At 39.3% G+C, this 27,995-nt stretch overlaps 1 long non-coding RNA gene across 1 annotated transcript in view; it reads left to right on the plus strand.

The window, feature by feature from the left end:
• Positions 1-27,995, plus strand: part of LOC106558431 — a 73,965-nt gene that overhangs the window by 20,031 nt on the left and 25,939 nt on the right. The window lies entirely within an intron of this gene.

Here is a 27,995-nt window from a genome sequence, read left to right on the forward strand (position 1 = left end):
TTCAGATCTCATATTTATGTATTTAATGCATTTCAAATTTATTTTTGGGCATGGTAAAAGGCAGTGGTCCAATTTCATTCTTTTGCATGTTGTCCAATTTTCCCAACACGACTTCATGAAAAAATTTTCTTTTTCCCATTACATATCCTTGCTTACTTTGTCATAGATTAATTGCCAATAAAAGTATGGTTTTATTTCTGGGTTTTCTGTTCTGTTCCATTGATCGTTGTGTCTGTTTTTGTGCCAGTACTATACTGTTTTGATTACTATAACTTTATTTATTTACTTTTTGATTACTATAACTTTATAATTTGAAATCTGAAATTGTGATGCCTCTAGTTTTGCTTTTCTTTTCTTTCTTATTTTCTTTTTCAGAGGGGAGGGGGGAAAAGGGAGAGGGAGCAGAAGGATCTTAAGCATATTCCATGCCCAGCATGGAGCCTGACACAGGGCTTAATCTCCCAACTCCAAGATCATGACCTGAGCCAAAGTCAAGAGTCAGACACTTAACTGATTGAGCCACCCAAGTGTCCCAAGATTTTATATATTTTTTCAGTAGTCTCTACACCCAGCATGGGGCTTGAACTCACAACCCCAAGATGAAGAGTCACATGTTCTATCGACTAAGGCAGCCAGGCACCCCTTTTCTTTTCTTTTCTTTTCTTTTTTCTTTTCTTTTCTTTTCTTTTCTTTTCTTTTCTTTTCTTTTCTTTTCTTTTCTTCTTTCTTTTCTTTTCTTTTCTTTTCTTTTCTTATCTTTTCTTTTGGATTTTATATACTTATTTGACAGAGAGAGAGAGCACAAGCAGGGGGAACAACAGAGAGAGAGGGAGAAGTAGGCTCCCAAGTAGGGAGCCTGCTGTGTGGCACTTGATCCCAGGACCCTGGGATCATGACCTAAGCCAAAGGCAGATGCTTAACTGATTGAGCCACCCAGGCACCCTGATATTTTCATTTTTAAGTAGATCCTATGCCCAATGTGGGGTTTGAACTCAAGACCCTAAGATCAGGGGTCACATGCTCTACTGACTGAGCCAGCTAAGCACCCTGTAGTGTAGACATTTTAACAATATTTGTTCTTCCAATCCATGAACATCGAATGTCTTTCCATTTCTTTGTATTGTCTTGAATTTTTTTTTTTGTCTTTAATTTCTTTTGTCAGTGTTGTATAGTTTTTGGAGATTGGATCTTTCACCTCTTTGGTTAGGTTTATTACTGGGTGTCTTATTTTTGGTGCAATTATAAATGGGATTGTTTTCTATTTTGTAAGGTTTTATGTATTTATTCAAAAGAGACATAAAGAGAAAGGCAGAGACATAGGCACAGGAAAAAGGAGGCTCCCTGTGGGGAGCCTGATGTGGGACTCGATTCCAGGACCCTGGGATCACGCCCTGAGCCAAAGGCAGACACTCAACCACTGAGCCACCCAGGTGCCCCTAGGATTGCTTGCTTGCTTGCTTTCCTTCTTTCTTTCTTTTTAAATTTTATTTACTCATGAGAGACACACAGAGAGAGGCACAGAAACACAAGGAGAAGCAGACTCCATGCCGGGAGCCCGATGCGGAACTCGATCCCGGGACTCCAGGATCATGCCCTGGGCTGAAGGCAGATGCTAAACCGCTGAGCCACCTGGGGATCCCCATATTTTCTTAATATCTCTTTCTGCTGCTTCATTATTGATGTATAAAAATGCAACAGGTTTCTCGACATTGATTTTTGTATCCTTTGACTTTACTGAATTTATCATTTCTAGCTGTTTCTTGGTGGAGTCTTTTGGATTTTCTATATATAGTATCATTGTCTCTAAATAGTGAAAGCTTTACTTCTTTCTTACTAATTTGGATGCCTTTTATTTATTTTTCTTGTCTGATTGCTGTCACTAGGACTTCCAGTACTTTGTTGAATAAAAGTGGTGAAAGTGGACATGCTTGTCTTGTTCTTGACCTTAGATGAAAAGCTCTCAGGTTTTCTTATTAAGGATGATATTAGTAGTGGATTTTTCATATATGGCCTTTATTTTATTAAGGTATGTTTCCCATAAGCCTACTCTGTTGAGGGTTGTGATCATGAATGTATGCTGTATTTTGTCTAGTGCTTTTTCTGTGTATTCAAATGAACATATGGTTCATATGCTTTTTTAAATTGATGTATTCATGACTAATTTGCGTATATTGAATCACCCTTACAACCACGGGATAAATCTCACTGTATCATAGTGAATGATTGTTTTAAGGTATTTTTGGCTTTGGTTTGGTAGTATTTTGTTGAGAATTTTTGTGTCTGTCTTTATCAGAGGTATTGGCTTGTAGTTCTCTTTTTGTGGTATCTTTATCTTGTTTTGGTATCAGGGTAATACTGGCCTCATAGAAGGAATTTGGAAATTTTCTTTCCTTCCCTAATTTTTGGACTAGTTTAATAGTAGATATTAACTCTTTAAATGTTTGGTAAAATTAGCATGTGAAGGCCTCTGGTCCTGGAATTTTGTTTGTTGGGAGTTTTTTTTTTTAAGATTTTATTTATTTATTCATGAGAGACAGAGAGAGAGAGAGAGAGAGAGAGAGAGAGAGGCAGAGACACAGGCAGAGGGAGAAGCAGGCTCCAGGCAGGGAGCCTGACGTGGGACTTGATCCGGGTCTCCAAGATCACGCCCTGGGCTGAAAGCGGCACTAAACTGCTGAGCCACCTGGGCTGCCCAAGTTTTTTTTGTTTTTTTTTTTTATAAAGATTTTATTTTATTTATTCATGAGAGACACAGAGAGGCAGAGACTCAGGCAGAGGGAGAAGCAGGCTCCATGGAGGAAGCCTGATGTGGGACTTAATCTCCGGACTCCAGGATCACGCCCTGGGCGGAAGGCAGGCGCTAAACCACTGAGCCACCCAGGGATCCCCATGTTGGGAGTTTATGGATTAGTGATTCAATTTCTTTGCTGGTTATCAGTATGTTCATATTTTCTGTTTTAGTTTTGGTATTTTATTTTATTTATTTTTATTTATTTTTTTAGTTTTGGTATTTTATTTTTATTTATTTTTTTAAAGATTTTATTTATTCATGAGACAGAGAGAAAGAGAGAGAGAGAGAGAGAGAGAGAGAGAGAGAGGCAGAGACGCAGGCAGAGAGAGAAGCAGGTTCCATGCAGGTCTCTAGGATCACGCCCTGGGCTGAAGGTGGTGCTAAACCGCTGAGCCATCCGGGCTGCCCCAGTTTTGGTAATTTATATGTTTCTACATATTTATCCATTTCTTCTAGGTTGTCCAATATGTTGGCATATAGTTTTCCATAATATTCTCTTCAATGCTTTGTATTTCTGTGGTGTCAGTTGTTATTTCTCCTTTCTCTTTTGTGATTTTAATTATTTGGATCCCTTTTTTCCTTGATAATTCCGGCTAGTGGTTTATCAATTTTATTGATTTTTTTTTTTGTTTCAAAGAACCAGCTCTTGGGAGTGCCTGCATGGCTCATTTGACTAAGCATCTGACTCTTGGTTTTGGCTCATGTCATTATCTCATGGGTTCTGAGTTCAAAGCCCTGAGTCCGGCTCTACACTCAGTAGGGAATCTGCTTTAAGATTGTCTCCTCTGCCCTCTTGCTAGTCGGATTTGCACATGTGCTCTCTCTTTCTCAAATAAATAAATACTTTTTAAAGTATTTTAAATAAATACTTTTTATAGAAAAGAAAACAAACCAGCTTCTGGTTTCGTTGACCTTTTTTATTTTTCTTAAAGTTTCATTTATTTCTGCCCAATGTTTATTACTTACTTCCTTCTGCTGGTTTTAGGTTTTGTTTGTTGTTCTTTTCTAGCTCCTTTAGGTTTAAGGTTAGGTTGTTTGAGATTTTTCTTGTTGTTTAAAAAAATACATATTTATAACAATTTATTCATTTTAGAAAGAGAGAAAGAGCAAGAGAGAGGTGTGGCACAAGAGCCAAGGAAGGGGTAGAGGGAAAGAATCTCAAGTAGACTCCACTGAATGCAGAACCTGCTGCAGAGCTCTATCCCACAACTCTGAGATTGTGACATGAGCTGAAATCAAGAGTTGGATGCTTAACTGACTAAGCCACCCAGGTGCCCCTTTTCTTGCTTCTTTTTTTTTTCCAGATTTTTTTTTTTTTTTTATGATAGTCACAGAGAGAGAGAGAGAGAGGCAGAGACATAGGCAGAGGGAGAAGCAGGCTCCATGCCGGGAGCCTGACGTGGGATTCGATCCCGGGTCTCCAGGATCGCGCCCTGGTCCAAAGGCAGGCGCTAAACCGCTGCGCCACCCAGGGATCCCTTTTTTCCAGATTTTTAAATTTACTTATTTATGAGAGAGATCGAGAGAGAGGCAAAGACTTAGAGGGAGAAGCAGGCTCCTTGGAGCCTGATGCAGGACTCGATCCTAGGACCCTGGGATCACACCCTGAGCCAAAGGCAGACACTCAACCAGTGAGCCACCCAGTTGCTGCCCTTTTCTTGCTTCTTGATGTAAGTCTTTATTATTATAAATGTCTGTCTTAAAACTGCTTTTGCTGCATCCTCAAGATTTTGGACTGTTGTGTTTTCATTTTCATTTGTTTCCATGTACTTTTTAATTTTCTTCCTTTATTTCCTACTTGACCCATTCATTGTTTAGTATCATGTTATTTTTTTGTGTGTATTTATTTAAGTAATCTCCCTACCCAATGTGGTTCTTGAACTCACGACCCTGGGATCAGGAGTCATATGCTCTTCTGACTGAGCCAGCCAAGTTCCTCAGAAGCATGTTATTAAACCTCAGTGTATTTGTGAGCTTTCCAGATTTTTTTTTTGGTTGACTTTTAATTTCATAGCATTGTGGTCAGAAAAGGTATATGGTATAATTTCTATCTTGAATTTGTTGAAGTTTGTTTTGTGGCTTATATGTGATCTATTCTGGCGAACATTATACATGCATTTGAAAAGAATGTGTATTCTACTGTTGTAGGATGGAATATTTTGAATATATCTATTAAATCCATCTGGTCCAGTGTGTCACTCAAAGTCATTGTTTTCTTGTTAATGTTATATTTAGATGCTCTGTCCACTGATGTAAGTGGGGTGCTAAAATCCCCTATTATTATTATATCACTACCAGGTTCCTTTATGTTTGTTATTAACAGTTTTATATATTTGTGTGCTCCTATGTTGGGTGCACAGATATTTATAATTGTTATATCTTCTTGTTGGATTGTCCCCTTTATGATTATATAGTACCCTTCTTTGTCTTTTGTTAGTCTTTGTTTTAGAGTGTATTTTGTTTTGAGATTTTATTTATTCATTCATGAGAGACACAGAGAGGCAGAGAAGCAGGCTCCATGCAGGGAGCCTGATGTGGGACTTGATCCCCGGACTCCAGGATCACACCCTGGGCCGAAGGCAGGTGCTCAACCACTCGAGCCACCCAGGCATCCCTAGAGTGTATTTTGTTTGATATAAGTATTGCTACTCTAGTTTTCTTTTCACATCTGTTTGCTTGATAGATGTTTCTCCATCTCACTTTCAGTCTTCAGGTGTCTGTAGGTCTATAGTGACTCTTTTGTAAGCAGCATATAGGTGGGTCTGATTTTTGTTTTTGTTTTTACTTTGATGTGGCCTCCTCTCTCCCTTTAGTTTTGGTGTTTGTTCTGTCAATCTTCAGGTCGATTTCTAGGGCATTTAGGATGATTTGATAGTTATCTTGTGTTCCTGGGATGAGGCAACCTTAGGGTCCTCCTACTCTGCTACCATCTTATCTCTTCCTCATGTTGCTTATTAAGGCTCTATCCTAAATGGGTCATGCTTTTTGTTTCTTGGGGTTTTTAAAAGATTTTATTTATTTATTGGGGAGAGAGCAAGTGTGTGAGCAGGGGTAGAGGCAGAGGGAGAGGGAGAATATCAGGCAGACTCTGTGCTGAGCTCAGAGCCTGATGTGGGGCTTGATCTTACAATCTTGAGATCATGAGCTGAGCCAAACCAAGAGTCAAATGCCTAACCAAGGGAGCCATCCAGGCACCCCTGGTTCATGTTTTTTTTTATTCATTCTGTCATCCTATGTCTTGAGTGGAGCATTTAGTCTCTTTTTACATTTAAAATAAGTATTGATAGTTAAGTATACTTATTATCATTTTATTACTTGTTTTGTGGTTATTTCTGAAGATTTTCTCTGATCCTTTCTTGTCTTTTTCATGGTTTGCTGCTTTTCTTTTTGTGATATATTTTAATTTTTTTCTCTTTATTCTTTGCATATTTATTAGTGGTTTTTGATTTGTGATTACCATTATGTTTATATATATCTTCTGCATATAGAAGTGTATATTAAGTTGATGGTCATTTGATTTTCAACCCATTCTTTATTCCTTTCCTCTCCATGTTTTAGGTATATGGTGTCACATTTTAAATCCTTTTGTGAGTTCCTTGACTGATATTTATACAGAAATATTCATTTTTACTGCTTTCATGTTTCCTACCTTCATGGTGTCATTTTTTTTTTGGTCTTTCTTTTCCACTGAGAGAGTTCTCTTTAATATTTCTTGAAAGGCTGATTTAGTGGTCCTGAAGTCCTTCAGTTTTTGTTTATCTGAGAAAGTATCTCTTTCTATTCTAAATGATTGTCTTGCTGGATAGTGTATTCTTGGATGCAGATTTTTCCCATTCAGCATCTTGCATATATCATTCAACTCCATTTTGGGTTGGAAAGTTTTTGCTGAAAAATCCCAATCGTCTTATGGAGTTTTCCTTGTGTGTTATTGTTTTCTTTGTCTTGCTCCTTTTAACATTTTTTTTCTTTATCACTGTATTTTGCCAGTTCAATTACAGTGTCTTGGTATGTGTCTGCTATTGTTGGTTTTGTTGGGAGTTCTTTGTGTCTCTTGGATTTGAATACCTGTTTCCTTACTCAGATTGGGGAAGTTTGCAGCTATTATTTCTTTAAATAAATTATCTGCCCCTTTCTCTCTCTCTCTCTCTCTCCCTCTCTCTCTCCCTTTAAAGATTTTATTTTATTTTTTAAGTAATCTCAGTACCCAATGTGGGGCTCAAACTTAGAACTGCAAGATCAAGAGTCTCTTGTTCCACTGACTGAGCCAGCCAGGTGCTCCATGCTCCCCTTTCTCTTTCTTCCTCATCTGGGGCTCCTATATGAAAGTTAGTACATTTGATGGAGTCGCTGAGTTTCCTAAGTATGTTCTTGTTTTGCATAATTCTTTTTTCTCTTTTTTATTCAGTTTGATTACTTTCCATTATTCTGTCTTGAGTCATTAATTTGTTCTTCCCCCTCCAGCCTGCTGTTCATTGCAACAAGCATGTTTCTTAATCTTGTTTATTACACTCTTCATCTTTGGGTTTTTTTTTTTTTATGTTTGTGTTAAAGGTCTCACTGATGTCTTCCTCTCTTTTCAAGTCTGGTCAATATCCTTATTATCATTGCTTTCAATACTCTATTGGCCATGTTTCGCCTTCTGTTTCACCAAATGTCCAGCTATGGCCTTGTCCTGTTCTTTGATTTGGGACATATTTCTCTGTCTTCTAATTTTGTCTGTGTCTGTGCCTGTTTCTATATTAGTAACATCAGCTCCATCTCCTGTTTTTGAGGATAATGACCTTATGAAGAAGAGGTCCTGTAGTGCCTTGCTATGTAGTATCCCCTGTTGCCCAGGGCCTGGGGCTTCTGGAAGTGTCCCAGTGTGTGTGTGTGTGTGTGTGTGTGCGCGCACGCTCTACTGTTTTTCCTGGCTGCCTTATCTCAGGCCAATTATCTGCAGAAGCTCTTTGCCTCTTATGGGTAATGTTTGGTCCCTGGCCTGAATATAGTGTTTTTTAATGAGGTGTGCTCGGGTCTGCTTGTGAAATGAGATCTGTCACCACTGCTACTGGAACTGAAGCTCTGCAGTATTCCTAGGTCAGGAGACATGACAGTGGCAGGAGTTTGGGTCAGTCTTTGAGCAACAGGGTCCCACTGCCCTGGCACTGAGGAAATGTGTTTGGGAAGGGTGATTCTACCATAGTGTGGGGTGGGGAACTTGGTGTAAGCCAGTCACTTAGCAAGTGGTAGCACTGTGCTGGTTCCCACAGGGGAGGGAAATGGCACCTATCACTTCCTTTGTTCCTGGACCCGTTCATGTTCTCTCCATGAATGCTGCTTCTCTGGGACATGCCTCAAGATGAGTAAATAACCTCTCCGCTGTGTGCCCCAGGAGCTCTTCAGATTGCTGTTTCCATGCTATATGTGTGCGGGCTCTTTACCCTGTCTTCTCTCTGAGAGCAGCACAATGCCTTCTGTTCTGTATATGAGCCACGCCTTCTGACCTTTAAAAGTTGAGGCTTTAAGTGCCTCTGGTCCCAAGAACTTAAGAAATCCAACCCCTTTTGCTTGCCAAGCCAGTTGCTATGGGGATTCGTTTTCCCTGTGTATTCCCTTGTGTACTAGTCTATTACCCTTCTCTGTGACCCTGGCTTTTGCCCTACCACAGTGGCCATGATCCGTGGTGCTCCCAGACCACATCTCCGTGCTTCCTACCATCGTCAGTGTGTCTTCTTTTCTGCCTTTAGTTGTGGAGTTTTTTCTGCCAGTCTTCCAAGTCAATTTCTGGGGTATTTATGATGATTATCTAGTTTTATTTGCAGCAAGAGGTGAGCCTAGGGTCCACCTATTTGCTGTCATTTTCTTTCTGGTTATTTAATTTTTTTAAAAGATTTATTTATTTAGTTTTTTAAAAAGATTTTATTCATTTATTCATGAGAGACACAGAAAGAGAGGCAGAGACACAGGCAGAGGGAGAAGCAGGCTCCTCGCAGGGGAGCCCGATGTGGGACTCGACCCCAGGACCTTGGGATCATGCCCCGAGCCAAAGGCAGACACTCAACCACTGAGCCACTTGGGTGTCCTAATCTCTGGTTACCTTAAATAATATCTTGAATAATATCTTTTTCCTTTTATTGTCACATTGATTATCTGTTTTATTTTTACACATCCCATTGTGTTCCTTATTTTTTTCTTGATGCAATAGGTTAAGGTATAGTTTGGGTTCAACCATAGTATCATAGTCCTATTTCCCATATTATGTATAACTGGTTGAGGAAGCATCAAGGCCATAGTCATGGGTACTCATACCATAGGTTCATGCAAATGTCTAGCAGTAATAGATGTAATTTGGGTACATTCTACTAGCATATCCTTAAGAACATGCTTTTCTTTTATCATAAGGGAGCTCTCTGTGGTCTATGGGCTCCACTCTCGCTTTTGATATTGGGAACTGCAAAAGTATGGTAACCCAACATCATGTTCTTTTTAAAGTGCCAATTTATTAAAAGTTCTGACAGCATTTTTCAAATAAGTCAAGGCTACCTCTTGAGTCTCTCTGTTCATCTGACTTCCCTATTCTTTCTAGTTATTTAACAGATAGGTTTTTTTTTAAGATTTTATTTATTTATTCGAGAGAGAGAGAGAGAGAGAGAGAGAGAGAGGCAGAGACACAGGCAGAGGGAGAAGCAGACTCCATGCAGGGAGCCCGACGTGGGACTCGATCCTGGGTCCCCAGGATCAGGCCCTGGGCTGAAGGCGGCGCTAAACCGCTGAGCCACCCGGGCTGCCTAACAGATAGGTTTTAATATCTTCCCTAATGTGGTATGTGGTGTTTCCAATATCCAAACAGTCATCAATTTATGATCTTCTTTTGTGGTAGGAGATGTTATGCAATCTCTCTGGTTCATGACTAGGTTTGGTGTTTTTCTACCTTCAGAGAACCACATTATGTTTACAAATTTTATTATACTGTGGGGTCTGTGGACCTTATGTGTGTTAGTTGTCTGTCCTCTGAGTGTAAGGAATTTAATTCCTATTTTTTTAAAGATTTATTTATTTATTCATTCAGAGAGAGAGAGAGGCAGAGATACAGGCAGAGAGAGAAGCAGGCTCCATGCAGGGAGCCTGACGTGGGACTTGATCCCCGGTCTCCAGGATCACACCCTGGGCTGCAGGCGGCGCTAAACCGCTGTGCCACCGGGGCTGCCCTCAATTCCTATTTTGACCTTAATCTGTTCTTCTACAGTATTACCATAATTAAAGATGTCCTATTAATACAGGAAATAATGGTTTATTTATGTGTTGTATTTTCCTGAATGGCCTGGATGTCTTGTGTTAGAAGGTTGTGGGTTTTCACTGGTTTTTAAAGGTATCCTTGTAGTAATAATATAGTAAACTGATATTGTCAGTCTTCCCATGTGAATGCAGTCATGAGTTGGTTTTCCTCATTGATTAAAATAGCAAAGAAAATGTCATATAAGTCTATCACTGTATCATATGTTCTGGATCCAGTGGTGCTGTTGTTTATGATCATGCCTATGTTTGGGAATGTTCCCTCAATTTTGGGAGAATGTCTGTTTAAATTCCTGTAATTAAAAAAAAAAATTCCTGTAATTTACTGTAAACCTATATGATCCATCTAGCTTCTTAACAGGCAAGATTGGGTAAAAATATTAGGAACAATAATTTGTTCCTATACTAGTTCGTGAGTATTGTCAACATGAATATGACCTCCCTTTAGATTATATTGGGGTGTATTTGTTATTTTAAATGGGGTGGGCAGTTTAATTGCAGTACATTTTGGTATAGCTAAGGTATTCTGTGGGATCATTATATCTTTGTTGTTTACATCTTATATTATTATATCTATTTTAAGAATGTTTTCTAAATTGGGGCCTACAGGGCATTTATCCTTAATGGGTGGTATATCATCAGTTAAGAGTGTATGCACCCATGTCTGTGGGACTAATTTTCCTCCTGATCCTTCAATTAGTCTCTTTTATTGTTAAAGTTTTCTAAATTAGCAGGATATCCTTGTATCATTGTTGGGGACCCCGTGTCTAACAGCATAGTAGTGTATGTAATATTTTTATTTACAAAAGGAGTTTCCATAGATGTGGGCACTGTAACATGGGTAAAGAGCAAAGAGATGGAGTTGAGCAAAGAGATGGAGCAAAGAGATGGAGTCCCTGTAGGGGGGAAGTTCCTGGTGCTTTCTGTCTTTCACCTATCAATGGCATATCTATTTATGGGATTAGGTTTTATAATGGGATAGTATTTAAAATAATTGGGTTAGTGGGTCTACATGTGGGTTTATTTTCTATTGGCTTATTTCCTCTAAAAAGTTTGGTGTTTCCATCTCTCTGCCACTGTAAATAGTTTCTGGGGTTCTTATTTGGATTAAAGGGTGGTAGTCTAAATGGTCTAGATGGTCTAGGCCAAGAAGACCTTGTGGGTTTTATTGTGTTAGGTCTATTTACATTAGGTGTGGGCATTAGGTGTGAAATTTTAAAATCCGAAAATAAAAAGGAAAAATAACAACTGACACCACAGAAATGCGAAGGACTACAAGAAAATGCTATGAAAAAGTATATGCCAAATAAATTGGACAACCTATGGGCAGCCCGGGTGGCGCAGCGGTTTGGTGCCGCTGTCAGCCCAGGGCCTGATCATGGAGACCCGGATCGAGTCCCACGTCGGGCTCCCTGTGTGGAGCCTGCTTCTCCCTCTACCTGTGTCTCTGCCTCTCTTTCTCTCTGTCTATGAATAAATAAAATCTTAAAAAAAATAAATTGGACAACCTAAAAGAAGTGGATAAATCCCTAGAAACACATAAACTAGCAGAACTGAAGCAGGAAGAATTAGAAAATTTAAACAAAGTGATTGCTAGCAATGAAATTTAATCAGTAATCAAAAAACTCCCAATAAACAATAGTCCAGGTCTAGACAGCTTCATAGGCAAATTCTACCAGATTTTTTAAAAGATTTTATTTATTTACTCATGAGACACACACAGAGAGAGGCAGAGACACAGGCAGAGGAAAAAGCAGCCTCCATGCAGGGAGCCTGACGCGGGACTCGATCCTGGGTCTCCAGGATCACACCCCAGGCCAAAGGCAGCACTAAACCACTGGGCCACCAGGGCTGCCCTCTGCCAGATATTTAAAGAAGAGTTCATACCTTGGGTGCCTGGGTGGTATATTCAGTTGAGTGTTTAACTCTTGGGTCTGGCTTAGGTAGTGATCCCAGGGTTGTGGAATCAAGCTCCATGTCAGGCTCTGTACTCATTGTGGAGTCCACTTGAGATTCCCTCTCCCTCTGCCCTTCCCACCCCCTCTAAAATAAATATTTTTTTAAAGATATTATTTATTTATTCATGAGGGAAACAGAGAGAGGCAGAGACATAGGCAGGGGGAGAAGCAGGCCCCTATAGGGAGCCTGATGCAGGACTTGATCCAGGCACCTCGGGATCACACCATGAGCTGAAGGTAGACACTCAACCACTGAGCCACTCAGGCATCCCTAAAATAAAGAATTTTTAAAATACAAGAGTTAATACCCATTCTTCTCAAACTACTCCAAAAAAACAGAAGAGGACAACTTCCAAAATCATTCTATGAGGCCAGTATCACCCTGATACCAAAACTAGATAAATACACCACAAAAAAGAGAACTACAGGCCAAAAGTGCTAAAAAACATGGATGTAAAAATACTAAACGAAATACTAGCAAACTGAAACCAACAGTACATTAAAAAAATCATTTACCACGATCAAGTGGGATTTATTGCCAGGATGCAAGGGTGGTTCAATGATTGCAAATAAATCAATGTGATACATCACATCAAGAAGACAAAGGATAAATACCATATGACCATCTCAACAGATGCAGAAAAAGAATTGGACAAAGTACAACATCCATTCATGATTTTAAAAAACTCTTAAGAAAGTAGGCTTATAAGGAACATACCTCAACATAATAAAGGCCTTATATGAAAAATCCATGCCTAACATCATACTCAATGGTAAAAAACAGAGCTTTTTGCCTAAGGTCAAGAGCAAGACAAGCATTCCACTCTTCCCGCTTTTATTCAACACAGTACTGGAAAACCTACCCACATCAATTAGGCAAGAAAAAGAAATAAAAGCATCCATATTGGTAAGGAAGAAGTAAAACTTTCACTATTTACAGATGACTTAATACTATATATTAAAAAACCCCAAAGACTCCACCAAAAAACTACTAGAGCTGATAAATGAATTGAGTAAAGTGCAGGATACAAAATCAATGTACAGAAATCTGTTGCATTCCTACACACTAATAATGAAGCAGCATAAAGTGAAATTAAGAAAACAATTCCATTTATAATTGCACCAAAAAAATATCAAGGAATAAACATAACTGAAGAGGTGAAAGACCTGTAATCTGAAAACTATAAACCATGGATGAAAAAATTAAAAAAAATAAAGAAATGGAATGCCATTCCATACTCAGGGGTTAGAAGAACAAAAATTGTTAAAATATCTATACTAGCTAAAACAATCTACAGATTTAATGCTATCAAAATACCAATAGCATTTTTCACATAACAAGAAGAAATAATCCTAAATTTGTATAGAACCACAGAAGACCCCAAATAACTGAAGTAATCTTTTAAAAATATTTTATTTATTTGAGAGAGAGAGAGAGCACAAGCAGGGAGGGGAGAGGGGGCAGAGGGAGAAGGAGAAGCAGACTCCCCACTGAGCAGGGAGTCTGCCGCAGGGCTCAATCTGAGGACCCTAAGATCATGACCTGAGCCAAAAGCAAACGCTTAACCAACTGAGCCACCCAGGCACCCCTAGCCAAAGCAATCTTAAAAAAGAAAAGCAAAGCTGGACATACAGTCTCTTCTTTGCTGTCCTGGCTGCTGCCCTTGCAATGTATTCAATAAATATCTATTTCCTTTGTTCTGCCTTGGGTGAATTTTTTCACTGTTCCTGCACCATCAGCCTTCCCCTAATTAAGCTGCCCCACATTAGATGGGCCTGCATTCTCCAATGACTTCTCAGGACTTTCCCTTGGTGGACTGATTCTAATACTCCTTATGCAACTGATGAATTCCAGCTAAGGTTACTTCTTATTGGGCATCCAAAGCCCTAGGGGAAACTTGCTGGACTACCCTTGACTGAAAGAGTGAGGGATTTCCCCTCTTCCCCTTCAAAGGGATCCCTCCCTCCCTCTCCTTTCTCTTTTTGTCCCTTTGGCAGTCTAACCCTAGTACTCCTCAGACAACTGAACATCTCTGGGCAAGGTGGCTCCCTGATCTGGTCTGAAGGTCTGAAGTTGAACATGTTGAACTGTCTGTACCCATGAGGGCAAAGGACCTTTTTCCTTTCCTTTCACACTTCAAACCCCTGAGGTCTTCATTCCTGACATATGGTAAAACTGGCATCAGATGCTTGTCCAGAGTGAATCTGCGAACATTTTGTACTCAGTTGTGGCCCTTCCCTGACACTGGCTAACTATCAGCCACATTGCTTCTTTTTTTCCCAAATATTTTACTTATTTATTCATGAAAGACAGAGAGGCAGAGAGACAGAGACAGAAAGAGAGAAAGGCAGAAGGAGAAGCAGGCTCCCTGTAGAGCAGGGAGCCCAATGTGGGACTCAATCCCACAACTTTGGGATCACAACCAGATCTGAAGGCAGATGCTTAACCAACTGAGAGGCACTCTGGTGCCCAGACACGTTGCTTCTTTTAGGTCCCTGCTTTTTTCTTTTATTCTCACAGATCTAGCTGCCATCTTGATCTACAGGCAAAATACATTCCTACATGTCTGAGTGAATCCAACAATTCCATATAGGAATGGTAACTCAACACGAATTCAAGCCCACACTATCAGAACATACCTTCCACCTAATTCCTATGGATCTGGCCACAGGGAATTTCACTCAAATTTCCTATCAGCACATTAATATAATACCTTATTTGGGTTGCCTGGGTGGCTCAGTCAGTTAAGTGTCTGACTCTTGGTTTCAGCTCAGGTCATGATCTCATAGGTCGGGGAATGGAGCCTTGTGTTGGGCTATGCACTCAGCAGGGAGTCTACTTGAAATATTCTCTCCTTCTGCCCCTTCCCCCACTTGTGCTCACACTCCAGTTCTCTGAAATAAATAAATAAAATCATATTTTTAAATTTTTTATATTTTAGATTTTATTTATTTATTCATGAGAGACACAGAGAGGGAGAGAGAGGCAGAGACATAGGCAGAGGGAGAAGCAGGCTCCCCACATGGAGCCCAATGTGAGACTTAATTCCAGGATGCCAGGATCACAACCTGAACCAAAGGCAGACACTCAACCACTGAGCCACCCAGGCACCCCAATAAATAAAATTTTAATATAATACCATGCTCTGGTCTATAACCTCACAGAATCCCTGATGGACCAACAAGTTTAGGTAGGGACAGCACACACACTCCCTGTCCAGCATGAAGCACCTACTGAAGATGAGACCTCCACCAAAATACCAAATATTTGTCATTGTTGATCTATAATGGGGGGATCCAGAGGCTGCTTTTAAGCAATTGGTTTGAGCAATGAAACCCTGAGTAAGATAAAAGGGCCCACGGTGACCACCAGGCTAAATGCACAGGCTCATTAGGTGACCCACCTCAAAATCCATAGGCCCTAGTTGCCCAATGGGGTGCTTACAACTGGGTATAGGTACCAACAAAGGAAAATTCCATATATTCCCATACCTCCTCACTCCTCACCCTTAATTGTAACTGCCCACCACCGCCTCCTAGCAGACGGTCTCTCCTTTGTTGTCCTGCCCAGGGATCCCTTTCAATAAACTTCAATCTTCAAAAGTAAGAATAAAGAAAAGAAGGAAAGAAAGAAGGAAAAATAGCAAGCAAGCAAGCAAGCAAAGCAAAGCTGGAAGTATCACAATTCCAGACTTCAAGATGTTACAAAGCTGTAATAATCAAAACAGTATGGTACTGGCACAAAAACAGACACATAGATCAATGGAACATAATAAAAGATCCAGAAATAAACCCACACTTTTATGGTCAATTAACCTTGGACAAAGCAGGAAAAGAATATCCAATGGGAAAAGGACAATCTCTTCAATAAATAGTGTTGCAAAAACTGGTCAGGTACAGGCAAAAGAAATGAAACTGGACCACTTTCTTACACAATACACAATAATGAACTCAAAATGGTTTAAAGACCTACATGTGAGACCTAAAACCGCAAAAATCCTTCAAGATAACATAAGCAGTAATCTCAATGACATCAGCTGAAGTAATATTTTTCTAGATAATCCCCTAAGACAAGGGAAATAAAAGCAAAAATAGTCTACTGGGACTACATTAAAATAAAAATTTTCTCCACAATGAAGAAAACAACCAACAAAACTAAAAGGCAACCTATGGAATGGGAGAAGATATTTGCAAATGATATATCCAATAAAGGGTTAGTATCTAAAATATATTAAGAAATTATACAACTCAGGGCACCTGAGTGGCTCAATGGTTGAACATCTGACTTTGGCTCAGGTGGTGATCCTGGGGTCCTGGGATCAAGTCCTGCATCGGGCTCCACAGGGAGCCTGCTTCTCCCTCTGGCTGTGTGTCTGCCTCTCTCTGCATCTCTCATGAATAAATAAAAAATAAAACCTTTTTTAAAAAAGAAATTATACAACTCAACACCCCCCAAAAAATAATCTAATATACAGGGGCAGAAGACATGAACAGACATTTCTGCCAGGAAAACATATAGATAGCAACAAACACATGAAAAGACGCTCAACAAAACAAAACAAAACAAAATAAGGGGGACGACTGGGTGGCTCAGCGGTTGGGCGTCTACCTTTGGCTCAGGGCATGATCCCAGAGTTCCGGGTTCAAGTCTCACATTGGCCCCTGTGGGGGGCCTGCTTCTCCCTCTGTCTCTCTGTCTCTCTCTGTCTCTCATGAATAGATAAATAAAGTCTTTTAAAAAAAGAAAAGAAAAGATGCTCAACATCACTAATCACCAGGGAAATGCAAATCAAAACCACAATGAGGTATCACCTCATACCTGTCAGAATGGCTAAAATCAAAAACACAAGAAACAACAGGCATTGGGCAAGGATGTAGGAAGCCTCTTGCACTGTTGGTGGGAATGCAAACTGGTGCAGCCGCTGTGCAAAACAGTATGGAGCTTCCTCAAAAAATTTAAAATAGAACTAACTACCCTATGATCCAGCAGTTGCACTGGTAAATACTGGGTATTTACCCCCAAAATACAAAAACACTAATCCAAAGGGATACATGCACCCCTATGTTTATAGCAGTATTATTTACAATTGCCAAATTATGGAAGTAGCTCAAGTGTTCACTGACAGATGAATGGATAAAAATGTGGTATATATACACAATGGAATATTATTCATAAGAAAGAATAAAATCTTGCCATTCACAACAATAAGGATGGAGCTAAAGAGTATAATGCTAAGTAAATAAGTCAGCCAGAAGAATACAAATATCATATAATTTTGGGAAGCTGGGTAGCTCAGAGGTTGAGCATCTGTCTGCCTTCGGCTCAGTGTGATCCCGCGGTCTCAGGATCCAGTCCCACATTGGGCTCCCTGCAGGGAGCCTGCTTCTCCTTCTGTCTATGTCTCTGCCTGTCTCTCTGTGTCTCTCATGAATAAATAAATAAATAAAATCTTTAAAAAAGTATATCATATAATTTCAATCATATGTAGAATTTAAGAAACAAAACAAATAAGGGAAGAAAAAAAAAGAGAAAGACAAACCAAGAAAGAGACTCAGCTACAGAGAACAGACTGATGGTTACTAGAGAGGAAGTTGGGGGTGTGATGGGTGAAATAGATGATGGGGATTAATGAGTGCACTTGTCCTGATGAACACTGGGTGATGTATGGGATTGTTGAATCACTATATTGTATAACTGAAACTAATATAACACTGTATGTCAACTATACTGGAATTGAAATTAAACACTTTGAAAAATCACTACATGTTGAAGGGCCCCATGCTATTACTGCTGTGTCAGTTAGAAATGGAGTACTTGTTATTGACGCAGCCAATGATAATGCTCCAAAGCATTCTTTGATACTCAGTTTCTTATCTACTTTGCCCTTGCAATAGACCGAGAGAGTGAACTTGGACTTTTCAAAAAATAAAAGTATCATCTGTTAATGGGGCACCAGGATGACTTAGTCAGTTAAGTGACTGAGTATTGATTTCAACTCCAGTCATGATCTCAGGGGTCCTTAGATCGAGCCCCACATCAGGCTCTGTGCTGAGTGTGCAGACTGCTTAAGATTCTCTCTCTCCCTCTGCCCACCCCTGCTCCCTCTCTCTCTCTCAAAAAAAAAAAATTAAAAACTAGGGTGCCTGGGTGGCTCAGTCAGCTAAGCGTCTTCCCTTGGCTCAAGTCATGATCCCAGGATCCTGAAATTGAGTCCAATATTAGGCTTCCTACTTTACAGGGAGTCTGCTTCTCCTGCTCCCTTTGCCTGCCACTACCCTTGCTTGTGTGTGCGTGCTCTCTCTCGAATAAACAGATAAAATCTTTTTTAAAAAATTAAAAATTAAAATAAATCCTTTTAAGTATCATCTGTTACCATAACACCTACCAGATGGTTCAATTGAATCATTTATCTCTGGCGATGAGTTTCATAGCCAGCAGCAATGCCAATACCAGACTATCAGCCTAGAAAAGGAACTTGCTCAATTATTTGAAAAATTGAGACACGTTGTGTAAGTTTCATAATCTGGCAGTGGTTTTGATGTATACCTTATTTTCCTTATAGCAGACATAGTATGAATCTAGCAATCTTTAGACCACAACAGTACTTGTACCATGTACTCAAGAAAGGGCCCCCTTTTCCATCTTACACTAAAGAAAGAGCCTGGGCGCCTGGGTGGCTCAGTTGGCTAAGTCACTGACTCTTGATTTCGGCTCAAGTCATGATCTCAGGGTCCTGGGATCAAACCCAGAGTCATGCTCCATGCTTAGCACAAAGGCTGTTTGAGGATTCTTTCCCTCTCCCTCTCTCTCTGCCCCTCTCTCCACTCACATGCTATAAATAAACAAATAAATAAATGAAGCCTATGGATATAATTTATGGACAGACTGATTGTTATCTTTTCTTGAGTAGGGTCTTTCTTATTTAGTGTGAGATCTGGGGATACCAAAGAAATGCTTTAATACATTACAGCTCCCATGGTTCTAGTCCAGTCACCAAATATGCATGAAATTCTTTTTTGGTGAGTCAGAATCAAAATGGTACTTTGATCCACTTGAGCCAATGTGTTCCACATTATACAATATGTCCAGGCCTGTGGAATGAAGTAGATTTTTTTTATTGTGAATAATAACAAGGACATATTTCTGTTTTAATCATTTTATTTCTTTGCATCGAGTGTGAGGAAGATAAAATGGCTTAGAAAAAGTAATAAAATCAGGGGTGCTTGGGTGGCTCAGTGGTTGAGCATATGCCTTCGGCCCAGGGCGTGATCCTGGAGTCCCGGGATCAGGTCTCACACTGGGCTTCCTGCATGGAGCCTGCTTTTTCCTCTGCCTGTGTCTCTGCCTCTCTCTCTGTGTCTCTCATGAGTAAATAAATAAAATCTTTAAAAAAATCTGGTAGAATTTGCCTATGAAGCTGTCTAGACCTGGACTATTGTTTGTTGGGAGTTTTTTGATTACTGATTAAATTTCATTGCTAGTAATCACTTTGTTTAAGTTTTCTAATTCTTCCTGCTTCAGTTCTGCTAGTTTATGTGTTTCTAGGGATTTATCCACTTCTTTTAGGTTGTCCAATTTATTTATTTTTAAGATTTTATTTATTTATTCATAGACAGAGAGAGAGAGGCAGAGACACAGGTAGAGGGAGAAGCAGGCTCCACACAGGGAGCCCGACGTGGGACTCGATCCGGGTCTCCATGATCAGGCCCTGGGCTGACAGCGGCACCAAACCGCTGCGCCACCCGGGCTGCCCATAGGTTGTCCAATTTATTTGGCATATACTTTTTCATAGCATTTTCTTGTAGTCCTTCGCATTTCTGTGGTGTCAGTTGTTATTTTTCCTTTTTATTTTCGGATTTTAAAATTTCAGTCTTTTTCCCCCCTAAATATTATATTTATTTATCTGATAGAGAGAGGGAAACAAGCAGGGGAGTGACAGGCAAAGGGAGAAGCAGGCTCCCCAAGGAGCTGGGAGCCTGATGTGGGGCTTGATCCCAGGACTCTGGGATCAGGACCTGAGCTGAAGACAGGTGCTTAACCAACTGAGCTACTACCCAGGCACCCCAGGTCCTTTTTTTTAAATGAATCTGGCTGGAAGTTTATAAATTTATTGATCCTTCAAGAAGTAGCTCCTGGTTTCATTGATCTGTTTTATTTTCTTAATTTCGATTATCATTTATTTCTGTTCTAATCTATTATTTCCTTCCTTCTGCTGGTTTTAGGTTTTGTTTGTTCCTCCTTAGCTCCTTTAGGTATATGGTTATGTTGTTTAATTGAGATTTTTCTTGCTTCTTGAGGTAGGCCTGTATTGGTATAAAGTTCCTTCTTAGAACTGCTTTTGCTGCATCCCAAAGACTTTTGGCTGTTGTGTTTTCATTTTCATTTATTTCCGTGTAATTTTTTTATTTCAAATTTGATTTGTTGGTTGACCCATTCACTGTTTAGTAGTACATTATTTAACCTCTATGTATTTGTGCTCTTTCCAGATTTTTTTCTTGTGGTTGATTTTTAGTTTAATAGCATGATGGTCAGAAAAGATGCATGGTATGACTTCCATCTTCTGAATTTGTTGACACTTGTTCTGTGGCCTAATATGTGATCTGTTCTGAGGAATTTTCTGTGTGTACTTGAAAAGAATGTGTAGGGGCACCTCGGTGGCATAGTTGATTGAGTGTCTGACTCTTGGTTTCAGCTCAGATCCTGATTTCATGGGTCCTGAGATGGAGCCTTGTTTCTGGCTCCGTGCTCAGCAGGGAGTCTGCTTGAAGATTCTCTCCCTCTGCTCCTCACCCCACTTGTGCCTGTGCGTGCACTCTCTAAAAAAAATAAATAATTTTCAAAAAGTAGGCCAATACTGTTTAAAAACATTATTTTAATAGAGAAAAGCCAAATCCTAATTTTGTACCAGCATACTTTTGATATTAAAACTTACTTTAAGGGAGCCTGGGTACATCAGTTGGTTAAGCATTTGCTTTTGGCTCAGGTCATGATCACAGGATCCTAGGATCAAGCCCTGCATCAGGCTGCAGCAGGGAGCCTGCTTCTCTTTTTCCCTCTGCCATTCTCTCTTCTTGTGCTCTCTGGCTCTATCTCTGTCAAATAAATAAATAAAATATTTTTTAAAACCTCATTTATTCCAATTTTAGTTAGTCCTGATCATGTATAAAATTACTTTCCAAATATTCCTTTTTTTTTTTTAAGTAGGCTACATACCAAGCATGGAGCCCAACATGGGGCTTGAACCCATGACTCTGAGATCAGGACCCAAGCCAAGACCAAGAGTTGGGACACTCAACTGACTGAGCCACCCAGGTGATCCCCCTATCCTTTTAAACGTTTATCTATTTTCTTTAGTAATCTCTATATCCAATGTGGGACTCAAACTCATAACCCCGAGATCAAGAGTTGTATGCTCTTCCAACTGAGCCAGCCAAGTGACCCTCAAAGAATCCTTTTCATGAGCAAGAGGAGGGGCAGAGGGAGAAAGAGAATATCAAGGACTCTGTGCTGAGTGCAGAGCTGACATAGGGCTTGATCTCACAACACTGAGCTGAAATTGAGAGTCTGACGTTCAACCAACTGAGCCACCCAGGCACCCTTACAACTTTCTTTTTTGCATTGAGATTTTGTGTTATGTTTTCCCTCTTCCCCAGCCTCTCTTTAGGAAAAATTTACTTTATTTTCAATCAGTAAAAATTCATCTCCATTTCTCATACTTTTATTTTTCAAGAGAATATATTAAATTGCTTATTGATTACACATGATAATGGACGATACACAAGCTTTAATCCCATCTATAATTTTATCTGATACCATAATTCAATTTAGATATATTGCATAAGATGTGCCAACAATCATAATAACCAAATAAACTCCAGGACTTTGCTTGGGTGACCCTTTTAACGGTGAACTCCAGGTCACAAGTCATTAATTGTCAGTTCAACCACACCAAGGTTTGTGGAAACAATGGCTTCTGTGCCCAAGCAGGTTGCAAATAAATTTCGAATGGAACCTGGCATCACCCTGAAGGAATTCTAACTTCACACTGTTGGAGTAGTTTACCAAGATGGCTTCAGAGTAGACTAACTTTACAGAGAACATTTTTAAAAAGACAGATTTATTCAGCGTCATGATCAGACTACTACATTTAGCAATCAGCAGCATGGGTGGAAAAAAACAATCTACATTAAAACCCTTTGTTGGAATGCTTTACACTTTCTACAGAACAAACTAAAATAATCTGTTACGATTAGTCACAAATACAGTCCTCGAGTTTTTTGCCAGTACACATGAGTATTGTCTAAAACATGTCTTCTTTGTAGCACCTAGGCCCTGCCCCCACTGTGCTTGGCTGAGTTCACAAATTTGTTGTAACCTATAGATTCCCTGTCATTTCTCTGGCTCTCCTCTCCTGTAAGCTTTGTTTCCTGGCAGTAATTAAAACCTTCTGCCACTGCCATAACTGCTGCTGCTGCCGCCTCCAAAATTTCCTCCTTTCATTGGTCCAAAATTTGAGGATTGATTGTTGTAATTGCCAAAATCGTTATAGATTTTGCCACCTCCAAAATTGCCTCCATCATTACCAAATCCGTTATAGCCATCCCCACTGCCACCGTATCCACCACCACTTTGACTGCCACTGAAGCCACCTTGACCACTGAAGTTCCCTCCATGACCAAAGTTGTCATTCCCACCAAAACCACCTCCACGACCACCACCAAAGTTTCCAGAACCACTTCGGCCTCTGACTGGATGAAGCACTAGCCATCTCTTGCTTCGATAGGGCTTTCCTTACTTCACAGTTGTGGCCATTCACAATATAGTATTTTTGAATGACAATCTTGTCTTGTCATGGTCATCTTGTCATGGTCATCAAATGTCACAGAAGCAAAACCCCTCTTTTTGCCACTGCCTCGGTCAGTCATGATCTCAATCACTTCAATTTTCCCATATTGTTTAAAATAATCTCTTAGATGATGTTCTTCAGTGTCTTCTTTAATGCCACCAACAAAAATCTTTCTCACAGTTAAGTGGGCACCAGGTCTTTGAGAATCTTCTCTTGAGACAGCCCTCTTTGGTTCCACAACTCTTCCATCCACCTTGTGTGACCTTGGCTGCATCCACCTCCTTCACGGTGGCATACGTGACAAACCCAAAGCCTCTGGAGTGCTTGGTGTTTGGATCTCTCATTACCACGCAGTCCCTAAGCATTCCCCATTGCTCAAAATGGCTCCTCAGACTCTCATTGGTTGTTTCAAAGCTCAAACCTCCAATGAAGAGCTTCCGCAGCTGCTCAGGCTCTATGGGAGACTCTGACTTAGACGTGATGGCAGTGGGAAGGGAGACTTTAGCGATGCTTACTCAGCCGGCCGCGTCCAGGGGCAGAAAGGAGCTCTCATACTTTCTTTTACTGAGAACATACATCTTAGCTTTTTTTCATACAGAGTTGTTTTTCTTATTATTTTTAGTAGCTTTAACCACATATGTTAATTGGAATTCTTAACCCTTGGAAACCTTTATTCCTAGTGAAAATAAAGTAGTAAGCAAATGTGAACTGTTATAGCAGCATTCTTTAGATTGGCAAATTTATGAATACATTTCATGATTTCTAGAAACCTATGCTTCTTCATAGTACAACCTTTCAGTAAAGCATGAAGAATATTTACTAACAGACCCAAATTTATCTTTAGTTTCTCTTTAATTGGAAAGACAAAAGTAGATAAACCTATGCTCAGTAATTAATGTTTTACTTCATTTTGTTTATTTATTTTATCTTATTTGGAAATGACGTCGATATTTAATGAATTTAACTTAACACCTCACTTAACCTAACAGCAAAAGTTTAAGCAAACATTTAAAAAGTTTACCTACCAACCTTTTTTTTAATTTTTTTTATTTATTTTTATTTTTATTTTTTTAACCTTTTTTTTATTTACACCTTTTTCAATTTACTTGTTCTTAACCCTTATGTTTCGATTACCCACAAAATCTTCATTAGACATCAGACAAAGTCAACCATTATTTTTTGCTGAGAAATTTTGTAACAGAGGTATCATGGATTAATTTGATTTTTAAGTAAACCCAGGCAGAATAAAAAGTTTTATATTTAATACTAATAACTCTAAATGATGCAGGAAATGGTTTGCAGCTGATGGCCAAGAAAGAATTCTTGAGACTTCTTCGGTGCAAAAAGGTGATTTTATTAAAGGACGGGGAGAGGACCTGTGGGTAGAAAGAGGTGTACTGGGGTTATGAGAAGTGGCTGATTATATACTTTCAAGTTGGTAGGGGCATAGGCATAGCTTGAGTCTCTAAGGAATTTTGGAAGCAAGGTTTCCAGGACCTTGAAGGGACTAGCTATTGTTAGGAAAGGTCTAGTAAAACCCTAGTCATGAGACTCTTCATCGCGTCGGTGGGCCATATGTTTGGGGGGTGATTGCCAACGTATATCTTGGGGGGTAGAGATAAAGGAAGCTTCCAAAGGAATTTTTGTATGTTAAGGTAGACTCACAGGATCCTGGGGAGCGGGCTAAGATTTCCTTTTGCCCTTAAGAAATTATCAACATTGAGGCAATTGAGTTTCTAGAGGAAGGTCTGCCTGTTTCAATGACAAGTCCATAGGCTACAAGAATTAAGGAAATTTAATTATTTTCTATTCCCTTTCCTTCCCACATTATAAAGACATGTCAATTGTCATTAAACCAACAATATTAAATTAGCTTTAATACTGAATATTTTCCAAGATCACGTGAACCTGAAATTTGTTTGGAGTATACCTTTATTTTATTGTTGTGAATTTTTATGAATACCAAATTTATATAAGTGTAATTTTCTAGAAGCCAATTGAATAAAGTTCTTTTACAAATTAACTTTAGCAATACCATTGGGAGGTAGAAAGATATCTCACATTTACAGTGTGTGTGTGTGTGTGTGTGTGTGTGTGTAGACAAACAACATAAACAGACAAATACAAAGATATTATAGCTTTTGTTTGTACTAGTATTTTTGGAGAGGACATTATAGGCCCAGTTTCTAAATATCTTTCTATTTCTGCTGAAAAACTTCTCCTTTAAGTTTGCATTTGAAGGAATGGTTATTAGGTCTTAAGAAAATGGGGGGAGAAAATCTACACCACAAAGGCACAGAGAAAGTACCTGTGTTTTCTGCAAGGTAGTGATTCTTGGGGAGCTTATTTGCCTGTTATCAGAGGTACTAGAATGTGGGCACCAGAGCCTTTTTTAGCAGTTTTAATTTTTAGGAGGCCTCTCCCTCCCCTCTAGTTTTCAGTCTCAGGTGATTCTAGGCTGTGTTTACATTTCAAAATCATAAGATTTATAATTTTAAGGTAAAGAGAAAGAATGCAGATTATTTTCTGAGAGTTCAAAGTAATTGCTATTTAATATTTTTTTCTGTTTTCTTAAGTACCGAACAATTTGGTCTAATATTCTAATAGATCTTTATAATATCTACAAGCATTTTGAGAGGAATAGGCGAGTTTTGAGGGTTGTTAAAGATAGGTGGGTTTTGAATTGTTTCTAGAGTTGCATTTCTGGTTTTGTATAGATTTGCAAGATAAAGACAGTTATTTCTAATTCCCCCAAAAAACTGGATTACAGCCTATTTGGAGATTGACCTGCTTCTTTAACTAAACTTGCTTCCATCAGGGAGATTTGTGACCAAAATGGAAATTAAAAGACTTCATGCTTTTGTAATGTCTGATTAAAACGTTTTAACAAAAACCTTTCTCAGTATGCAATTCAACTTCAGCTTCTGTTAGTTAGCCCCTGAATATTGGCCTTTACCTGATCACTTGTAGGCTGTTTCTCTGTGATGAGGGTGGGGCAAGTGGTTGGGAATTTAATTTAACTAACCTCTCTAAATTTGGTAAAATCTTCTCAAAGGAGAGGTTAAAGGGCTTTATAATTTAAAAGATCTGCTGCTATCCAGAGGACATGGAATTTTTTTTTTGGCGGGGGGCCTAGGATGCATCTGCAAAGGATGTTCTATAGGAATGCCTGAAACTGGCAGAACCTGATTACAAGCAAAATGAGCCTTACTTCCAGTTTCAGGGGCTTCTGTTCAATTCACTTCCTGGCGTTTAGCATTTACATGAGCAACTTTGGGTCTCAACATTAGGCTGGTGGCCTTGTGAATTTTGCAGGGGAGAGGAGCTGGATTGTAATAAGGGGATTTACATTGGATATAGACATTAATTTTTATTTTAAGTCTAATTTCTATCCTGTTAATGGGGTTCCTAAGGCCAGCTGGTATACTAAGACAGTTGAGAGTTCCCTTTAACTTTTTTCCTGTCAAATATAACAAATGTTTTTCTTCAAATATAACCAAATTAAAGGATCCATTGTCTGGCTATTGACAAGTAGGATCTATTAATCTTAATAGTGAGTTAAACCAATAAGCCTTTTTTTAAGGCTTAACTGTGGACATAAGAGGCATACCTAAAGACAGTGTAAAAAATTAAAAATGCAGCCCAAACAAGATGCAGAAAGTTCTCTTCTCAAAGTTGGTCTAAGAAAACAAAGGCCTTTCTTGTAGGTAGTAAGGATCCTGTAGTGAAACAGTATTTTTGGTCTTCCACGGCAATGTGAGATGCTTACAGTCACAGGCCTGCTAATCTGTGACCCTGGACAGGTTCTAATGGAATGGGAGTTTTCCAGCACTAACAAGCAACAAAAGTTTAAATGACAAAGGTTTCTTATGGGCTGGGATCTCTTATGACAAACTCCCCTGAGATTTGGCACAATTGGGCAAGAACTATAAGGCACCGTATCTTTTAAATTGAATTTAAATTTTTTAATGAAAAAAATTTTTTATTTTAGTATAGTTAACATGCAGTGTTATATTTCTTTCAAGTGTACAACATGGTGACTCAATTCTATATATTATTCAGTGCTCATCAAGGTGAGTGTACTTTTTTTTAAGATTTTATTTATTTATTCATGAGAGACACACAGAGAGAGGCAGAGACACAGGCAGAGGGAGAAGCAGGCTCCACGCAGGGAGCCCGACATGGGACTTGATCCCCGGTCTCCAGGATCACACCCTGGGCTGAAGGCGGCGCCAAACCGCTGAGCCACCCGGGCTGCCCTGTACTTTTTTTTTTAAAAGATTTTATTTATTTAAGAAAGAGAAAGAGAGCACAAGCTGGGGGAGGGGCAAAGAGAGGGGGAGAAGCAGACTCCCTGCTGAGCAGAGAGCCCAACCTGGGGCTCTATCCCAAGACCCCAGGATCATGACTGGAGCTGAAGGCAGACGCTTAAGTAAGCTACCCAGGTGCCCCAAGATGAGTGTACTCTTAATCCCCTTCACCTATTTCACCTATCCCACCACTCACCTCCTCCCTGGCATCCATCAGTTTATTCTATTAAGAGTCTGTTTTTTGGTTCATCTTTTTTTTTTTTTTACTATTGTTCATTTGTTTTGTTTCTTAAATTGCACATATCAATGAAATCCTGTGGTATTTGTTTGACTAGCTTATTTTGCTTAGCATTATACTCCCAAGCTCTATCCATGTAATTGCAAATGGCAAGATTTCATTCTTTTTTATGACAGAATAATACTCTATACTATATATATACCACATTTTCATTATCCATTCATCTATCAATGGATACGGGCTGCTTCCATAATTTGGCTATTGTAAATAATGCTTATGCAATAAAACATTGCTTATGCAATGTTTATGCAATAAACATAGGGATGCATATCTCATTTCAAATTAGTCTTTTCATATCTTTGGGTAAATACCCAATAGTACAATTACTGGCTCATGGAGTATTTCTGTTTTTAATTTTTTGAGGAACCCCCATGTTGTTTTCCATAGTGACTGCATAAGGTACCCTGGTTTTATTTTAATTTATTTTACTTTTTTATTTTTATTTTTTAAGGATTTTATTTATTTATTCATGAGAGACACAGAGAGAGAGGCAGAGACACAGGCAGAGGGAGAAGC

This window comes from Canis lupus, chromosome X, assembly GCF_011100685.1.
Source record: "Canis lupus familiaris isolate Mischka breed German Shepherd chromosome X, alternate assembly UU_Cfam_GSD_1.0, whole genome shotgun sequence".
Lineage (NCBI taxonomy): Eukaryota > Metazoa > Chordata > Mammalia > Carnivora > Canidae > Canis > Canis lupus.